The sequence below is a fragment of the Sapajus apella genome, unplaced genomic scaffold, assembly GCF_009761245.1.
Source record: "Sapajus apella isolate SASKATOON/1434 unplaced genomic scaffold, GSC_monkey_1.0 scaffold103, whole genome shotgun sequence".
Lineage (NCBI taxonomy): Eukaryota > Metazoa > Chordata > Mammalia > Primates > Cebidae > Sapajus > Sapajus apella.
This window is the reverse complement of record NW_022437043.1, coordinates 6,065,563-6,085,370: the sequence shown is the minus strand read 5'-3', so window position 1 is coordinate 6,085,370 and position 19,808 is coordinate 6,065,563. Positions and strand designations below refer to the sequence as shown.

The window sequence follows — 19,808 nt, the reverse complement described above, 5'->3', positions numbered from 1 at the left end:
GGGGGGAGGGGGCCAAAAGGTCAGGAAAGAGAAAATACAAAGGTCAAGAGAAAACTTTTGGCAGAAATGGTTATGCTCCGTATTTCTTTTTTTCTTTTTCTTTTTTTATCAACACCTCCTGAGCACTATTTTTTTTTTTTTTAAGTGACAGGGTCATATTTTGTCACGAAGGCTGGATTGCAGTGGCACAATCATAGCTCACTGTAACCTCAAACTCCTGTGCTCAAGGGATCCTCCGGAGTAGATAGGACTACAAATATGTGCCACCATGCCCTGGAAATTTTTTACATTTTTGTAGAGACATGGTGAAACCTCGTCTCACCATGAGATAAAAATTAGCTGGGTGTGGTGGTGGGTGCCTGTAATCCCAGCTATTTGGGAGGCCGACGCAGGAGAATCACTTGAAGCTGGGAGGTGCAAGTTGCAGTGAGTTGAGATCATGCCACTGCACTCCAGCCTAAGCAACAGAGTAAGACTCCATCTGAAAAAAAAATACATGCCTAAGGATGTCCTTGGATCCCTTCATTCCTTCATGACTCCCCAAGCCTGAATGCCTCCCAGCCTGGAAGCAGTTCCCCATCCCCAGACCCTCGAGCCTCCCATCCAGTTGGCAACTCCCTGATTCATGTCAATAGGTTCTGTGTAGTGTTTGGATGCCTCCCCTCACCGTCTATCTGTCCCCAGCCCTTGGAATCTACAAGACCCCTCCATCCATGGAGCTACAGAGCCTCAAGCTCTCCTTCACAGTGTGCAAGCACCTGACTCTCCCATCCACAGGTTCTTAAAACCTGGAGCCCCAGATTGGAAGCTGCCCTCTCCAGATTTAGGTGCTGGAAGTCTCAACAAGAACTGGGAGAAGCAGTGAAGGAGGTCCGGGTATCCTCTCTCAGACAAGGTCAGGTCAGATGTGGAAGAGGCAGGGGATTGCAGGTGGAATGAAAGCAGGAACTGTTCAGCCCCTTTCACCTACGAGAACATCGGGCCTCTGAAAGGTGAACCAGAGAGGCTACACAACCAGCCAGAAAGGACATTAGGACACAGTGTGTCCACATCCCGTAGTGAAATAGTCACCGACCAAGTGAGTGTTGTAGGTAAGCTGCCTGAAACTGGCGTTGTTGGCTTGCTGCAGGAAGCTGGGCAGGTTACTGAGCCTCTCAGACCCTCAGTTTCTTCTTTGGTAAAGTAAAGGCCCCCTCTCACAGCAATCCCATTCCTCCTCCCACCACAGTCACACTGTGTCAGAATGCTTCCTGCTTAGGAGGGGTGGGGGTGGGGCCCCAGGATGCTGGATAGGTGTTCACTGAGAGAGCTGACACCAGCAGGGCCGAAATTCCGGGGGCAGGGGCAAGGACTGGGGCTGAGAGAATAGTGCTTGTGTCACTGAGGCTGCTGGCAGGGCTGGGGGTGTCAAGAGGATGCAGACATGAGGGAGGAACTCCAGCCACTGCATTGTCTGACACCTCAATGTACACCTTATGTTTCCAGACACTCCCCCTTTTTTTTTTTTTGAGACAGAGTTTCACTCTTGTTACCCAGGTTGGAGTGCAATGGTGCGATCTCAGCTCACCGCAACCTCCGCCTCCTAGGTTCAGGCAATTCTCCTGCCTCAGCCTCCTGAGTAGCTGGGATTACAGGCACGCGCCACCATGCCCAGCTAATTTTTTGTAGTTTTAGTAGAGACGGGGTGTCACCATGTTGACCAGGATGGTCTCGATCTCTTGACCTCGTGATCCACCCGCCTCGGCCTCCCAAAGTGCTGGGATTACAGGTGTGAGCCACCGTGCCCGGCCTTTTTCTTTCTTTTTTAAATTTTATTTATTTATTTATTTATTTTTGAGACAGAATGTTGCTCTGTCGCCAGGCTGGAGTGCAGTGGCACGACCTCAGCTCACTGCAACCTTCATGTCCCGGGTTCAAGTGATTCTCCTGCCTCAGGCTCCCAAGTAGCTGGGACTACAGGCACGCACCACCATACCCAGCTAATTTTTGTACTTTTAGTGGAGATGGGGTTTCACCATGTTGGCCAGGATGGTCTTGATCTCTTGACCTCGTGATCTGCCTGCCTTGGCCTCCCAAAGTGCTGGGATTACAGGCCTGAGCCACCACGCCTGGCCAGACACTCCTCTTTTCAAACAGAAGGGGCCTGGTTCCTCCACTGACATCCGCTAGTGTCCCATCCAACTCCAGTGCATTCAGAGCCTCCTCAATTCTGGGCCCCACTTCCTGTCCATTCTCCAAGGGACCTACTCTCTCCAATTTTTGTTTGTTTGTTTGTTTTTATTTTTTTAGAGGGAATCTTGCTCTGTCACCCAGGCTGGAGTGCAGTGGCACGATCTCAGCTCACTTCAACATCTGCCTCCCAGGTTCAAGCGATTCTCCTGCCCCAGCCTCCCGAGTGGCTAGGATTATGGGCACCAACTACCATGCCTGGCTAACGGAGTTTTGCTCTTGTTGCCCAGGCTGGAGTGCAATGGCGCGATCTCGGCTCACCGAAACCTTCCCTCCTGGTTCAAGTGATTCTCCTGGCTCAACCTCCCAAGTAGCTGGGATTACAGGCATGCGCCACCATGCCTGGCTAATTTTGTATTTTTAGTAGAGATGGGGTTTCTCCATGTTGGTCAGGCTGATCTCAAACTCCCAACCTCAGTTGATCCACCCGCCTCGACCTCCCAAAGTGCTGGGATTACAGCTGTGAGCCACAGCGCCTGGCCATTTTTATAATCTTAGTAGAGATGGGGTTTCGCCGTGTTGGCCAGGCTGGTCCCAAACTCCTGGCCTCAAGTGATCCACTTGCCTTGGACTCCCAAAGTACTGGGATTACAGGCGTAAGCCACTGTGCCCTGCCGGTCCTCCCCAATTTTCGAGTCCCACAACCTCATAATACTCAGAGCACCAAAACCATTCTTTGATTCCAAAAGCTGCAAGGGTACTCAGTCCCACCACACATTTCCAGTTTCCCAATTGGGACAGTGGGAGGTAAACTTTCCCTGCAAATAAACTGAGTGCCTACTATGTGCAAAGCTCTGGTGGAGATTTCGAGTTCTGCATCCCTGTTTTTAGTTGTCAGAGTTCAGCCAGACAGTACCCTAATTTCTCTGGACTCGGCTTCCCCTTCTTATGCTGGAATAACAACATCCTGGGGTGGAAAAAGGAGCCAGCCCAGCGTCCTCAGCTAACGGAGCCAGGCTTCCTTGCTGACCTCCTTTCGGCCACCCTGCAGATCCAGGAACCAGGCACAGGACCCGCCAGCCTCAGTTTCCAGGGTCTAAGCGGGTTGCCAGGTGAACACGCCCCAGCAGTCAAAATTCCTTGCTGGCTGCCCTGCGTCCACCCGGCCCACTACTGGCCATGGGTCCGCGCACAGGGTGCGTCACGGACCCTAGGGGGAGCAGAGGAGGTACAGGGATTGGGGGTGTTGGGGAAGTACAGTCGCTGCCACCCTCTTCCCTCCTGTCCACTCCACACTTTTTCCTTCTGACAGGTGGTAAACAGAGCTGCTCTGGAGCCCAAGTGGCGGTGACAGGGGGCAGGGGCCCAGCGATGGAGGCTGGGCTTGAGGTCCCCTACCCACACCTACACCAGAGCGAAACGCCTGCACACCAGAGCAGGGAAGGGGCTCTCAGGAGTCTCCAGGGAGATGTGCAGATGTGCGGGGAGGGGTCTGTCCGTGGTCACTGGGGACATCTGGGCACTCAGGGTCTGTAGTGAACTGGGAGTAGGGGAGCTGGGGGTCCCTGGGGACCTGTGGAGGGGGAATCTGGAGGCACATGGGTCATGGGGGGAACGGGCCTCCTGAGGGAATTCATGGGGATAGCAGGGGTTGCCTAGGATACCTAGAGTGGGAATTGGGGGTCCCAGGGCTACCGGGTCAGGCCGGGTTCTCCCAGGATATCTGGGGGAAACGTTCCCCGGAGATGTCATGGACGAAGAGTTGGGCGTCCAGGGTGATTAGGGGGCAGTCGAGGACCTCACGGGATGTTCGGAGGTGTCCAGGACTATTGCAGTCAAACAGCGGTCCCCAGGGACACCGTGAGGGCAGGCGGGGGTGCACCGGCTACCCGCGTTGGTTGGGGATCGGGTGAGGGGAGGGACAGCGGCGACTCCGGAACTATCGAGGGAATGGCCAGGGGTCGCCCAGTGTCCTGAGGGGCATTTCTAGGTCTTCGGGCGTCCGGAAGTGTAGGGGTTGGCCGAGGCCAAGGGTCGGCTTTGACCTGTTCCCCTCTCCTGCGCAGGCCGCGGGCCACAGCGCCTGGCAGCTCTTGGCGCGGCTGGACTCGCGCCCCCAGGCGGCGCGGGCGGCGGTGCTACGCAGAGCAGGGCGCTACATTGCGCCTGCGCCCCAAGGAGGGAACGTGACAGGTGCAGGGCAGGGCCTCCCGTGGGACGGGTTCGGAGACGAGCTGGGTTCAGAAGGGTAGGCCCGTGGGATCAGCAGCTACTGCCCTGCATTGGATGGGGCCAGGAGGTGTGATTTGGGAGGGCAGGGCTCGGAAAGTGCTTCGAGTGGGTGGAGCCTTGGGGTTATCTTAGAATATTCATTGAGGGTTATCGCAGTACGCAGGGACCAGATTAGTTGAGAGTGCGGGGCAGGATCCCTGTTCTGGCCGGCGGGGATTCGAGAATTCCTTTCCGAGGAGGCGGGGCCTGGAAAGTGCTGGGGACGGGCTTGCAGCGAAGGGGCAGGCCTGAAATGTGAGTCACGGGGATGGAGGCTACAGGCCCATGGGGGCGGGGCTTGCGATGTCAAGAATGGGATGAGGGTTAGAGGCTAATTAAATGGTGTGCTCTGGAGGGTTCAGGAGCCAAATTTTGGAGTAGCACCCTCCAGGGAGGGCCGAATGGAGTTTGCGTGTGTGTGTGACCATATTTGGAGATAATCCTAAAGGTGTTATTTGAGAAATGTTTTCTGCCGGTTATTAGAGGGAGATAGGAAGGTAAAGTCTGGAGGTATTGAAATGCCCGGGCCCAGGATTATTTAAGGAGATGGAGCTTTGGGGATTACTTGAGATGAGGGTGCAGAGACTGTTTGGGCGTGGCTCCAAGTTCCAGGAGCTGCGGCTAGAAAGTGAACGTAAGGGGCGGGGCTGAGACAGTTTCTTTTGAGAGTCCCTAACCACTTTCTCCACCTCTTCCATCCCCTAGCCTTTATCTTTCTGGACTGTAAGGACAATAATTTCATGAATAGTCGCCTGTCCCACAGGCCCCCTTGCCTTCCATGCAGAGGTTCTATCATGGCAAATACAGCCAGGCGTGAAAAACCTTTGGTACTTTTCGGGAGCTGTGAACAGTAAGTGGCTCTGGAGACTGTATTAATGAACCTTGGGGGCGGGAGGCTTGCAAGGATATGGGGAAGAATGGAAGGTGAAGAAGGGCAGTGGACAGAGCTAGGCTGAAAACACAGCGCAAGCCCTGAGCCAATATGGAGAATTGGGTAAGACTCCAAACTCTGGCGCTAGGCAGCCTGGGTTCAAGTCTGACTGTTACTACCACCTTCGTCACCTTCAGTATGTTAAGTTCTTTGTGAAAAGCTTAGCTGCAGCCATACAAAACAATGAGATCATGTCCTTTGCAGAGACATAGGTGAAGCTGGAGATCATTATCTTTTGCAAACTGACACAGGAACAGAAAACCAAATACCGCATGTTCTCAGTATAAGTGGGAGCTAAATGATGAGAACACATGAACACATGAGGAGAACAATACACACTGGGGCCTACTGGAGGTTGGAGGGTGGGAGGAGGGAGAGGATCAGGAAAAATAACTAACAGTTACCAGACTTAATACCTGGGAGATGAAATAATCTGTACAACAAACCCCCATCACACACGTTTATCTATATAACAAAACTGCACATATACCCCTGAACTTTTTTTTCTTTTTTTTTTTTATGATACGCAGTCTCGCTCTGTCACCCAGGCTGGAATGCAGTGGCGCAATTTCCGTTCACTGCAACCTTCGCCACCCAGGTTCAAGTGATTCTCCTGCCTTGGCCTCCTGAGTAGCTGGGACTACAGGCACCTGCCACCACACCAGGCTAATATTTGTATTTTTAGTAGAGACGGTGTTTCATCAGGTTGTCATGCTGGTCTCAAACTCCTGACCTCGTGATCCACCCACCTCAGCTTCCCAAATTGCTGGGATTACAGGTGTGAGCCACCACCCCTGGCCATAAATTCAGAACATTTTTGTCCCCCTAAAAGACACCCCATGCCAGTTGCAGTGGCTCACACCTGTAATCCCAACACTTTAGGAGGCTGAAGCAGGAGGATCACTTGACCCAGGAGTTTCAAATGAGCCTGGGCAACATAGTGAGACCCTGTCTCTCCTAAAAATAAAATAAAAAAGTAGCTTGACATGATGGCCAACACCTGTAGTCTAGCTACTTCAGGGGTTGAGGAAGAAGGATCACTTGAACAGGAGAGGTGGATGAGCCCTGATCTCGACAATTCATTCCAGGCTAGACGACAGAGCAAGACCTTATCTCAATAAGTGAGTGAATGGGCGGGGAGTGAAGGCTCATGCCTGTAATCCCAGCACTTTGGGAGGCCGAGGCAGGCAGATCATGAGGTCAGGAGTTCGAGACCAGCCTGGCCAAAATAGTGAAACCCCTGTCTCTACTAAAAATACAAAACTTAGCCAGGCATGGTGGCAGGTGCCTGTAGTCCCAGCTACTCGGGAGGCCGAGGCAGGAGAATCACTTGAACCCGGGAGGCAGGGTTGCAGTGAGCCAAGATCATACCACTGCACTGCAGCCTGGGCAACAGAGTGAGACTCTGTCTCAAAAATAAAATAAAATAAAAGAGAATGGATAAATTAGTAAACAAATAAATCCCTATAGCCTTTTTTTAGAGAGATGGAATCTTGCCATGTTGCCCACGCTGGAGTGCAGTGGCTATTCACAGTCGTGATCCCACTACTGATCAGCACAGGAGTTTTGACCTGCTGTGTTTCCGGTCTGGGTAGATTCACCCCCTCCTTAGGCAATCTGGTGGTCCCTGGCTCTGAAGGTCACCATACTGATGCCAAAGTTAGTGTGTACACCCAATCGGCATAGCACACTACAGCCCAGAACTCCTGGACTCAAGCAATCCTCCTGCCTCAGACTGCTGAGTAGCTGGGACTGCAGGCATGGCCACAGCACCTGCTCCAAACCTTTAGCTCTACTCCTCCAGCCCTTGGCAACCATCAACACACTATTTCTATGGATATGCTTATTCTCATTTCCTAAAAATTGAATCATACCATATGTGGTCTTTTGTGATTTCCTTCACAGAGCACAATGTTTTTGAGGTTCTGTGTTGTAGCCTGTGCCAGTACCTCACTCCTTTATATTGCAAATTAATATTTATTGTATGACTATACCACATTTTATTTATACATTCATTAGTAAATGAACATTTGGATTGTTTCCACTTTTTGACTATTATAAATATGCTGCCCTGAACATTCGTGTATGAAATTTTTGAGTGGACATATGTTTTCATTTATCTTGAGTATATACCTAGGGGTATAATTATTGGGTTGCATGGTAACTCTAAGTTTAATATTCTGAGGAGCTGTTAAACTGTATTCCAAAGTCACTGCAACATTTTACAATCCTACCAGCAATGTATGAGGTTCCCAATTTCTCCAAGTTCTCTCTAACACTTGTTATTGTCTATGTATGTTTTCGAGACAGGGCCTTTATCTGTCACTCAGGCTGCAGTAAAGTGACACCATCTCGGCTCACTGCAACCTCTACCTCCCAGGTTCAAGGAATTCTTGTGCCTCAGACTCCTCAGTAGCTGGCATTACAGGTATGCGCCACTACACCTAGCTAACTACTTTTTAAATTGTATTTTTAGTAGAGACGGGGTTTTGCCACATTGGTCAGTGTAGGATCCAGCCCTACAGGGTCCTATGAGTCCCTCTCTGCAGGTGTGGAGACAAGAAACTGTGGAAATAAAAGATACAAAACACCAAGAAAGAGAAAACAGAGTTTGGGCCCAGGGGTCCACTGCCAGCAGTGGCCCTGAGTGCCTGGATGCTCTGACTTTTACTGAGTACAAAGCAGGGGACAGGGCAGGTAGGATGAAGTAATGGTGGTCAGTGATAGGGTCAGGTAAATCACATGTCTTGGAGATAAGGGCCCAAGACTTTGAAGAAGCTGAGGCAAGGAGAAAACCTAAGGCGTCAGCACTTTTTTCATACTTGTCAAGAAATAACAAGGTCACTAAGATTTATGTTACTATTACTAATTCTTATCTTCTAAGAAAAAGAGGAACCAGGTGCAGAAGCAGAACTTCAAAGTAGCCATGGAACGTGACCGCTGAAGCACAGCACCATATAGAGACAATTAAGTCCCCGGATGTCTGTGGGCCTCCCTGACAGCTGTCAGGCTTACCACAAGAGCTTGGGAGAGCGGAGTTTTCCCCTCACTACCCCCCTGAGGAAGGAGACATCTCGGCCACCTTGGACGTCTCCTTCCCTAGCTGGCTAAACAGCGGGTGTTTTCACAGCGCTGACACTGTCGCGCAGCCAAGGTGTCCTCCAGCAGCCCTTATGCGGGCATGACAGAGGACTTAGAGCATCTTGCCTTAGGGTCACCTCTTTTCCAATGCCACTTCAGTCCCATACTTCTTGACCTGAGGCTTATTAGTGAGATTAAAGATTATATGATTATACAGATGTATATAGTTATGATTACATATGAATAGCTATATGATTATTTATGATTATATATAGGAATAACTATGTAACTATATCTCTAATTCTTTTTTTTATTTTTTTTTAATTTCTTAAAGACTAGTCAAGTGCAGTAGTGAGAAGCGGGGAAAGAGTAGAACAAGGAGTTTGATCTGTAACTGACTGTGAACAATCAATTAAATTAACTCACTACCTTCAGACCAGCCTAATTCTTTTCTAATTCTATATTTATATGAGAATATGCTGAGGCTTCAGACCCTTGCCTCAGCTCTTGCAGGGTTTCCCCCTACAGATCAGGCTGGTCTAGATCTCCTGGCCTCAAATGATCTACCCATCTTGGCCTCCCAAAGTGCTGGGATTACAGGTGTGAGCCACTGTGCCTGGCCTAAATCTGCTTTTCTTTACCTATGACTATCTTGGTAAATTCCTTTACCAGTTTCAACACGGGCCCCAGCTAGTCCCACCCCCGATACTTCCGGTCTCCACTTCTATTTATTTATTTATGTTTAATGTTCCCCTTTCATCTTGCATGTCTCACTTCTGCTATTATTGCTGTTACTTGTATGTTGGTGCACCTAATGGTGTCCCATATTTCTCTGTTCATTTTTCTTGATTCTTTCTACTGTCTAATCTTCAGTTTGCATAATCCATATTGCTCTCTCTTCTAGTTCCCTGGTTCTTTCACCTGCCAGCTCTAATGTACTGTTATCCACTCTAGTGAATTTTTTTCTTTTTTTTTCTTTCTTTCTTTTTTTTGGGGGGCGGGGGGACGGAGTTTCGCTCTTGTTACCCAGGCTGGAGTGCAATGGCACGATCTCGGCTCACCGCAACCTCCGCCTCCTGGGTTCAGGCAATTCTCCTGCCTCAGCCTCCTGAGCAGCTGGGACTACAGGCATGCACCACCATGCCCAGCTAATATTTTTGTATTTTTAGTAGAGACGGGGTTTCACCATGTTGACCAGGATGGTCTCGATCTCTTGACCTCGTGATCCACCCGCCTCGGCCTCCCAAAGTGCTGGGATTACAGGCTTGAGCCACCGCGCCCGGCCTTTTTTTTTTTTTTAAAGACAAGGTTTCACCATGTTGGTCAGGCTGGTCTTGAACTCCCGACCTCAGGTGATCCGCCCACCTTAGCCTCCAAAGTGCTTGGATTACAGGCGTGAGCCACCACGCCAGCCATTTTTTTTTTTTTTTTTTAACGACGGGGTTTCACCATGTTGGTCAGGCTGGTCTTGAACTCCTGACCTCAGGTGATCCCTTGTGATCTCTTTTTTCTCCTCTTATTTGGGTTACCATACAGTACTATCCAACTTCAAGATTTGTGAGTATTTTGTAATTTTTATTTCTTGATTAATCTTCTCTAGTCAATGAAATATTGTCATCATACCTTCCTCTTCCCTTAAGGTTTTGTTGTTGTTGTTGTTGTTGTTATTGGGTTTGTGTGTGTGTGTGTGTGTGTGTGTGTGTGTGTGTGTGTGTGTGTGTTGTTTTGTTTTGTTTTTTTGAGACAGAGCCTTCCTCTGTCACCCAGGCTGGAGTGCACTGGCACCATCTTGGCTCACTGCAGCCTCCACCTCCCAGGTTGAAGCAATGCTTCTGCCTCAGCCTCCCAAGTAGCTGGGATTACAGGCATGCATCACCATGCCTGGCTAATTTTTGTATTTTTAGTAGAGACAGGATTTCACCACGTTGGCCAGGCTGATCTCGAACTCCTGACCTCAAGTGATCCATGCACCTTGGTGTCCCAAAGTGCTGGGATTACAGGTGTGAGCCACTGTGCCAGGCCTATTTTCTTGAATAAATGTATCTCCATTTGCTGTATGACCTTTGACAATTCCCAGGGTTGTTTTTTTTTTAAATAATTTTCACTGGTTATATTGCTTTGTTGGGGAGAGAAGGTCCACCAAGCTCCTCATGCCACCATTCTGGAAGTGCTTCTCTCTCTAGTTTTTAAAATGGTGATATATAGCTAATAGAGAAGAACATGCACACAATGTACATAAACAGTTTAATGAATTATAAAATTAGTATCTGTGTAACCCCTGCCAGGTTAAAAAAGAGACTGTGGGCCAGGCGTGGTGGCTCACGCCTGTAATCCAAGCACTTTGGAGGCCAAGGTGGGCAGATCACCTAAGGTCGGGAGTTCAAGACCAGCCTGACCAACATGGTGAAACCCTGTCTTTTTTTTTTAAAAAAAAAAAAAAAAAGAGAATGTGACCATCCCCAGAAGTCGCCTGCACACTTATGAAACTGCTTTTTCCACATAACAAAATATTCTACCTGTCAATCTATGAAGAATTTTAAACCTTTTTAATCACAGTAGAGCACACACTCATTTATAAGCATACGGATTGATGAATTGTCACAAATAACACATGAAAGCTTACTGCTGGCTGGGCGCGGTGGCTCAAGCCTGTAATCCCAGCACTTTGGGAGGCCGAGGCGGGTGGATCACAAGGTCAAGAGATCGAGACCATCCTGGTCAACATGGTGAAACCCCGTCTCTACTAAAAATACAAAAAATTAGCTGGGCATGGTGGCGCGTGCCTGTAATCCCAGCTACTCAGGAGGCTGAGGCAGGAGAATTGCCTGAACCCAGGAGACGGAGGTTGTGGTGAGCCGAGATCGCGCCATTGCACTCCAGCCTGGGTAACAAGAGCGAAACTCCATCTCAAAAAAAAAAAAAAAAAAAAGAAAGCTTACTGCTATGGTTTGGCTCTGCCAACCCTCATATTAAAATCTGATCCTCAGTGTTGGAGGAGGGTCCTAATTAAAGGAGTTTGGTTGGATCTTGTACGTGGATCTCTCAGGATAGGAGTGAGTGAGTTCTCACTCTTAGTTCCCTAGAGAACTAGTTGTTGAAAAAAGCCTGGCACTTCCCCTCTCTCTTGCATGACTCTCCCCATGTGATCTCTGCATGGTGGCTTCTTTTGGACTTAGGTCATGAATGAAAGCAGCAGGAGGCCCTCAGCAGAAGCCAAACAGATGCTGGTGTCATGTTTCTTGTACAGTCTGCAGAACTGTGAGCCACATAAACCTCTCTACTTTATGAATTACACAGCCTTAAATAACTAATAAATAAAAATGGTTTAAACATTTTTTAGGCCAGGCACGTTAGCTCATGCCTATAATCCCAGCACTTTGGGAGGCTGAGGCAGGTGCATCACCTGAGGTCAGGAGTTCAAGACCAGCCTGGCCAACATGGCGAAACCCCATCTCTATCAAAAATAACAAAAATTAGCCAGGTATGGTAGCAAACGCCTGTACTTGGGAGGCTGAGGCAGGAGAATCTCTTGGACTCAGGAGGCGGAGGTTGCAGTGAACTGAGATCATGCCATTGCACTCCAGCCTGGGCAACACAGCGAAACTCTGTCTCAAAAAAAAAAAAAAACTTAAACGCCAGGCACAGTGGCTCACACCTGTAGTCCTAACACTTTGGGAGGCCAAGACAGGAGGGTTGCTTGAGCCCAGGAGTTGGAGACCAGCCTGGGCAACATAGTGAGACCTAATTATATAAATATAAAACACACATAAATAAAAATAAATAAATAAATTACCCAGCCATAAGAAGATCACTTGAGCCCAGGAGTTAAAGACGAGGCTGGGCAACATAGTGCGACTTACTCACTACTGAAAAAAGAAAAAATTAGCTGGGAGTTACTTGGGAGACTGAGGTGGGAGGAGTGCTTGAGCCCAGGAATTCAAGATTGCAGTGAGTTATGATTGAGCCACTGCACTCCAGCCTGGGCAGTCTTTTTTTAGATGGGGTCTCACTCTGCCACCCAGGCTGGAGTGCAGTGGCATGATCTCAGCCCACAGCAACCTCTACCTCCCAGGCTCAAGTGATCTCCACCTCAGACTCTCCAGTAGCTGGAACCACAGGTGCCTACCACCATGCCCAGCTAATTTTATATTTTTAGTAGAGGTGGAGTTTCCCCATGTTGCCCAGGCTGCTCTTGAACTCCCAAGCTTGGGCGATCCACCCGCCTCTGCCTCCAAGTGCTAGGATTAGAGACGTGAGCCACCGCTCCTGGCCTCACAGAATCCTTTCAAAGACTAAATGTATGCTTAAATTGGCAAGAGGACTTGCCATATAAGTGTTTGCTGTTTTTACTTTTGGTCATTACCAGTGTGTTAAATGAAGAACAACATTTCATTATTCATTTGTTTGCATTGCTTTGATTATTAGTGAGGTTGAGAATCTTTACATGTGCTCCGTTGCGATTTGTATTCCTCCCTTCCCCGCTGAGACCGAGTCCAGACTACTGGAGGGTGGTGATTCCATCTCTGCTCACTAAGACCTCCGCCTCCCAAGTTCAAGCAATTCTTCTGCTTCAGCCTCCCGAGTAGCTAGGATTACAGGCACGTGCCACCATGCCTGGCTAATTTTTGTGTTTTTAGTAGAGACGGGTTTTCACCATGTTGACCAGGCTGATCTCAAACTCCTGACCTCAGGTGATCCGCCCACCTTGGCCTCCCGAAGTACTGGAATTACAGGCATGAGCCACGACAACCCAGCCAAAAGTCTTTTTTTTTTTTTTTTTTTTTTTTTTTTTTGAGACAGAGTCTCACTATTGCCCAGTCTGGAGTGCAGTAGTGCAATCTCAACTCACTGCAGCCTCCGCCTCCCGGGTTCAAGCAATTCTCCTGTTTCAGCCTCCCTAGAAGTCCTTTTTTTTTAAAAAAAAAAAAAAAAAAAGGAGAGAGAGAGAGAGACAGATGACCGGGCGTAGTGGCTCACGCCTGTAATTCTAGCACTTTGGGAGGCCAAGGTGGGTAGATCACCTGAGGTCAGGAGTTCAAGACCAGCCTGGCCATCATGGTGAAACCCCATCTTAAAAAAAAAAAAAAGGCCGGGCGCGGTGGCTCAAGCCTGTAATCCCAGCACTTTGGGAGGTTTTTTTTTTTTTTTTTTTTTTTTTTTTTTTTTTTTTTTTTTTTGTCAACATGGTGAAACCCCGTCTCTACTAAAAATACAAAACATTAGCTGGGCATGGTGGTGCGTGCCTGTAATCCCAGCTACTCAGGAGGCTGAGGCAGGAGAATTGCCTGAACCCAGGAGGCGGAGGTTGCGGTGAGCTGAGATCACGCCATTGCACTCCAGCCTGGGCAACATGAGTGAAACTCTGTCTCAAAAAAAAAAAAAAAAAAGAGACAGAGTTGGCCAGGCATGACCTTGTCTATTTTTTTCTTTTTTTGAGATGGAGTCTCAATCTGTCACCCAGGTTGAAGTGCAATGGCACAATCTTGGCTCACTGCAACCTCTGCTTCCCGGGTTCAAGCAATTCTCCTGCCTCAGCGTCCTGAGTAGCTGGGATTACAGCTTGTACAACCATGCTGGGCTAATCTTTTATATTTTTAGTAGAGACAGGGTTTCACCATGTTGGTCAGGCTGGTCTCAAACTCCTGACCTCATGATCCACCTGCCTCTGCCTCCCAAAGTGCTGGGATTACAGGTATGAGCCACCGAGCCTGGCCTTGTCTTAAAAAAAAAAAAAAAAATTAAAAAAAATTTTAGGCTGGGCGCAGTGGTTTATGCCTGTAATCCCAACACTTTGGGAGGCTGAGGCGGACTGATCACCTGAGGTCTGGAGTTCAAGACCAGCCTGACCAACTTGGAGAAACCCCATCTCTACTAAAACAAATAATTAGCTGGGTATGGTGGTGTGTGCCTCTAATCCCAGTTACTCGGGAGGCTGAGGCAGGAGAATAGCTTGAACCCGAGAGGCGGAGGTTCCAGTGAGCCAAGATTGCGCCATTGCACTCCAACCTGGGCAAGAAGAGTGAATGTCTGTCTCAAAAAACAAAAACAAAAAAAACATTAAAAAGGGACTGGCGTGGTAGCTCATGCCTGTAATCCCAGCACTTTGGGAGGTAAATCAGGCAGATCATGTGAGGTCAGGAGTTCAAGACCAGCCTGGCCAGCATGGTGAAACCCCACCTCTACTAAAAATACAAAAATTAGCCAGGCGTGGTGGCATTCTCCTGTAATCCCAGCTACTCAGGAGGCTGAGGCAGGAGAATCACTTGAACCTGGGAGGCAGAGGTTGCAGTGATGCAGTGAGCAGAGATTGCACCATTGCACGAAGCCTGGGTGTCAGAGCAAGACTCCATCTCAAAAAAAAAAAAAAAAATTAAAAAGAAACAGAGTTAGCTGGACATGGTGGCTCATGCCTGTAACCCCAGCACTTTGGGAGGCCAAGGTGGGCAGATCATGAGATCAGGAGATGGAGACCATCCTAGCTAACACCATGAAACCCCGTCTCTACTAAAATTACAAAAAATTGCCGGGCGCGGTGGCTCACGTCTGTAATCCCAGCACTTTGGGAGGCTGAGGCGGGTGGATCACGAGGTCAAGAGATCGAGACCATCCTGGCCAACATGGTGAAACCCGGTCTCTACTTAAAATACAAAAAAAAAAAAAAAAAAAAAGCCGGGTGTTTGGCACACACCTGTAGTCCCAGCTACTTGGGAGGCTGAGACGAAAGAATCGCTTGAACCCCGGAGGCGGAGGTTGCAGTGAGCCAAGACTGCGCTACTGCACTCCAGCCTGGCGACAGAGCAAGACTCCGTCTCAAAAAAGAAAAAAAAGAAAAAAAATTAAGCCAGGCATGGTGGCACGCACCTGTAATCCCCAGCTACTCAGGAGGCTGAGGTAGGAGACTCACTTGAACCTGGGAGGCAGAGGTTGCAGTGAGCTGAGATCACACCACTGCACTCCAGCCTGGGCGACAGAGGGAGACTCTGTCTCAAAAAAACCAAAAAAACAAAAACAAACAAAAAAGAGAGTCTCACTAGCTTTGTTACCCAGGCTGGAGTGCGGTGGTGCAATCATAGCTCACTGCAGCCTCCAACTCCTGGGCTCAAGCAATCCTCCTGCCTCTTGGTCTCTCAAAGTGCTGGGATTACAGGCATGAGCTACTATTCCTTGCCTTTAAATACATTTTAAAGAATTTTGATGTATCTTAAAAAGCAAAGTGGTTTTACCCTTGAGATTCCAGGGCCCATCCCAGGATGCCTAGAGCTTCTAAGCCTGGAAACATGGCCATGAGATTGAATAATGGGCTGCCTGTTTTTAAGACCATTCTCCAAACCACCATAGTAATCTACCTTCCAAAACATGATATATGTCCCCATTTCGTTTAATTTCTTTTTCTTTCTGAGAGGGAGTTTCACTCTGACACCCAGGCTGGAGTGCAGTGGCTCAATCTTGGCTCACCACCACCCCTGCCTCCCGGGTTCAAGCAATTATCCTGCCTCAGCCTCCTGAGTAACTGGGATTACAGGTACCCACTACCACCCTGCTAATTTTTGCATTTTTAGTAGAGATAGACCATGCTGGCCAGGCTGGTCTTGAACTCCCGACCTCAAGTGATCTGCCTGCCTTGGACTCCCAAAGTGCTGGGATTACAGGTGTGGGCCATCGTGCCCAGCCTATTTAATTATATTTATAGCAGCTGGCCATGCAGTGGCTCACACCTATAATCTTAGCACTTTGGGAAGCCAAGGCGGACAGATCACCTGAGGTCAATAGTTCGAGACCAGCCTGGCCAACATGGTGAAAACCCATCGCTACTAAAAATACAAAAATTAGTTGGGTGCCGGGCGCGGTGGCTCAAGCCTGTAATCCCAGCACTTTGGGAGGCCGAAGCGGGTGGATCACGAGGTCAAGAGATCGAGACCATCCTGGTCAACATGGTGAAACCCCGTCTCTACTAAAAATACAAAAACATTAGCTGGGCATGGTGGTGCGTGCCTGTAATCCCAGCTACTCAGGAGGCTGAGGCAGGAGAATTGCCTGAACCTAGGAGGCGGAGGTTGCGGTGAGCCGAGATCGCGCCATTGCACTCCAGCCTGGGTAACAAGAGCGAAACTCCGTCTCAAAAAAAAAAAAAAAAAAAAAAAAAAAAAAAAAAATTAGTTGGGCATAGTGGCAGACACCTCTAATCCCAGCTACTCAGGAGGCTGAGGTACCAGAATCACTTGAACCCGGGAGATGGAGGTTGCAGTGAGCCAAAATCATGCCATTGCACTCCAGCCTGGGCAACAGAATGAGATCCTGTCTCAAAAAAACAGTTCTATTTATAACTTCGAATTTAAAGGCATATTTCTTCCATCCAAGGTGTGTGCTGTAATTCATTTACTGCATCCCCTCCTGTTGATCATTTAAGTGGTCTTGAAGCTTTTGCCACAATAATACAAAAATAAATCTCACATAAAATTATTTTACACATCTTCAATGACTTCCTCGAGCCTAACTTGTAGCAGAATTATATTACTCTTTCTTGAGAATATTTGTTTGAAAGTGGCATAAAAAAAAGACAAAAAAAATAAGAGAATGTTTAACTATCTGTCATCTACTGTATAAACTTTTATTTTTATTTTATTCATTTACTTTTTTGGAGACAGGGTCTTGCTCTGTCACACAAGCTGTAGTGCGGTGTCACAATCATAGCTCACTGCAACCTCCAACTCCTGGCCTCAAGTAATTCTCTTGCCTCAGCCTCTCTCACAGTGCTGAAAGTACAGGCGTGAGCCACCACACCCAGCAACTCTGTATAAGCCACTCTGAATAAACTCTTTTTTATTTTTAAATTTTTTTTTTTACTTTCTAAGACAGAGTTTTGTCTGTTGCCCAAGCTGGAGTGCAATGGTGCGATCTCGGCTCACTGCAACCTCCACCTCCCAGGTTCAAATGATTCTCGTGTCTCAGCCTCCTGAGTAGCTGGAACCACAGGTGTGCGCCACCATGCCTGGCTAATTTTTGTATATTCAGTATAGACAGGGTTTTGCCATGTTTGCCAGGTTGGTCTCGAACTCTTGGCCTCAAGTGATCCATCTGCCTCAGCTTCTCAAAGTGCTGGGTTACAGGCATGAGCCACTGCAGCCAGGCTGTATAAACTCTTGAGGTCCTACACAAGAGAAATCTGTCTCCATAATTTTTTTCTTTTTTTTTTTTAATTTCTACCTGCTTCATTTTTCCTTCATTTCAGTAATCTTTGAAGCCTTAGGACCTGGTTCTCACAATGTTTAATGTTGCTATGTGTATATACATATATATATATATATATTCCTGTTAATGTTTAATGTTGCTGTATGTGTGTGTGTGTATGGAGAGAGAGAGAGAGAGAGAGAGAGAGAGAGAGAGAGAGAGAGAGAGGGAGAGAGAGGGAGAGAGAGACATAGTCTTGCTCTGTTGCTCAGGCTAGAGTGCAGTATTTTGCTCTGTCGCCCAGGCTGGTTCAAGCAATTCTTCTGCCTTAGCCTCCTGAGTAGCTGAGACTACAGGTGCAAGCCACCACGCCCAGCTCATTTTTGCATTTTTCATAGAGAGAGAGTTTCACCATATTAGCCAGGCTGATCTTGAACTCCTGACCTTGTGATCTGCCCACCTTGTCCTCCCAAAGTGCTGGGATTACAGGCGTGAGCCACCTCGCCCAGCCAATGTTTTGTATTTTTAGTAGCGACGGGGTTTCACCATGTTAGCCAGGATGATCTCGATCTCCTGATCTCATAATCCACCCATCTTAGTCACCCAAAGTGCTGGGATTACAAGCATGAGCCACCGTGCCTGGCCTAGTTATTTATTTACTTAGAGACAAGGTATCACCCTGTTGCCCAGGCTGTAGTGCTGTGGCCTGATCACCACTCATGTGCATCCTCAACCTCCTGGGCTCAAGCCATCCTCCCCGCTCAATTTTCTGAGTAGCTGGGTCCACAGATTCGTGCCACCACAGCCTGCTAATTTTTAAAAATTTTTGTAGAGAGAGGATGTCACTACACTGCCCAGGCTTGTCTCAAACTCTTGGGCTCGAACGATCCTCCTGCCTAGGCCTCCCAAAGTGCTGGGATTACAGGCGTGTGCCACTAAACTCTGCACATGTTGCTATATTTTTAAAAAATGTATTTAAATGTCTATTCCCTACTACACTACAAGTTTCTTTTCTTTTTTTTTTTTTTTTTTTTTTTTTTTTTTTAATAAAGATGGAGTTTCACCATGATGGCCAGGCTGGTTTTGAACTCCTGACCTCAGGTGATCCACCCACCTTGGCCTCCCAAAGTGCTAGGATTACAGGGATGAGCCACCACGCCTGGCCTACACTACAAGTTTCTTTTTTTCTTGCTTTTTTTTTCTTTTTGAGATGGAGTCTCGCTCTGTTGCCCAGGCTGGAGTGCAGTGGCAAGATCTTGGATCACTGCAACCTCTGCCTACCAGGTTCAAGCAATTCTCCTGCCTCAGCCTGCCAAGTAGCTGGGATTACAGGCATGCATCACCACACCTGGCTAATTTTTGTATTCTTAGTAGAGACTGGGTTTTGCCATGTTGGCCAGGCTGGTCTCAAAACCCTGACCTCAGGTCATCTGCCTGCTTTGGCCTCCCAAACTGCTGGGATTACAGGTATGAGTCAACAAGCCCGGCATATTTTATTATTATTTGAATCCAGTGCCTTGTTGAGTATTAAAATCTGACATCTGTAGGCATTATTTCCTTTTTTCTTTTCTTTTTTTTTTTTTGAGACAGTCTTGCTCTGTATCCCAAGCTGGAGTGCAGTGAGATCTCAGCTCACTGTAACCTCCGCCCCCCGTATTTAAGTGATTCTCATGCCTCAGCCTCCCAAGTAGCTGTGATTACAGGCATGAGCCACCATACCCAGCTAATTTTTATATTTTTAGTAGAGATGGGGTTTCACCATGTTGGTCAGGCTGGTCTCGAATTCCTGATCTCAAGTGATCCACCTGCCCCAGCCTCCTAAAGAGCTGGGATTACAGGTGTGAACCATCCTGCTTGGCAAGTAGGCACTAGTTTTTTGTTTGTTTGTTTGTTTGTTTTTTTGAGACAGTTTCGCTCTTGTTAGCCAGGCTGGAGTGCAATGGCACAATCTCGGCTCACCGCAACCTCCGCCTCCTGGGTTCAGGCAATTCTCCTGCCTCAGCCTCCTGAGTAGCTGGGATTACAGGCACGCGCCACCATGCCCAGCTGATTTATTTTTGTATTTTTAGTAGAGACGGGGTTTCACCTTGTTGACCAGGATGGTCTCGATTTCTTGATCTCGTGATCCACCCGCCTCGGCTTCCCAAAGTGCTGGGATTACAGGCGTGAGCCACCGCGCCCGGCTGTT

General features: G+C 48.2%; 1 protein-coding gene across 1 annotated transcript in view; it reads left to right on the top strand.

Annotated features, from left to right (window-relative positions):
- The first annotated feature begins 4,364 nt into the window (after positions 1 to 4,364).
- Positions 4,365 to 19,808, top strand: part of GPKOW (G-patch domain and KOW motifs) — a 31,359-nt gene continuing 15,915 nt past the window's right edge. Inside the window, exon 1 of the mRNA XM_032258664.1 lies at positions 4,365 to 4,468. The gene's annotated coding sequence lies outside the window, so the exon portion shown is untranslated. The remainder of the gene's footprint in view (positions 4,469 to 19,808) is intronic.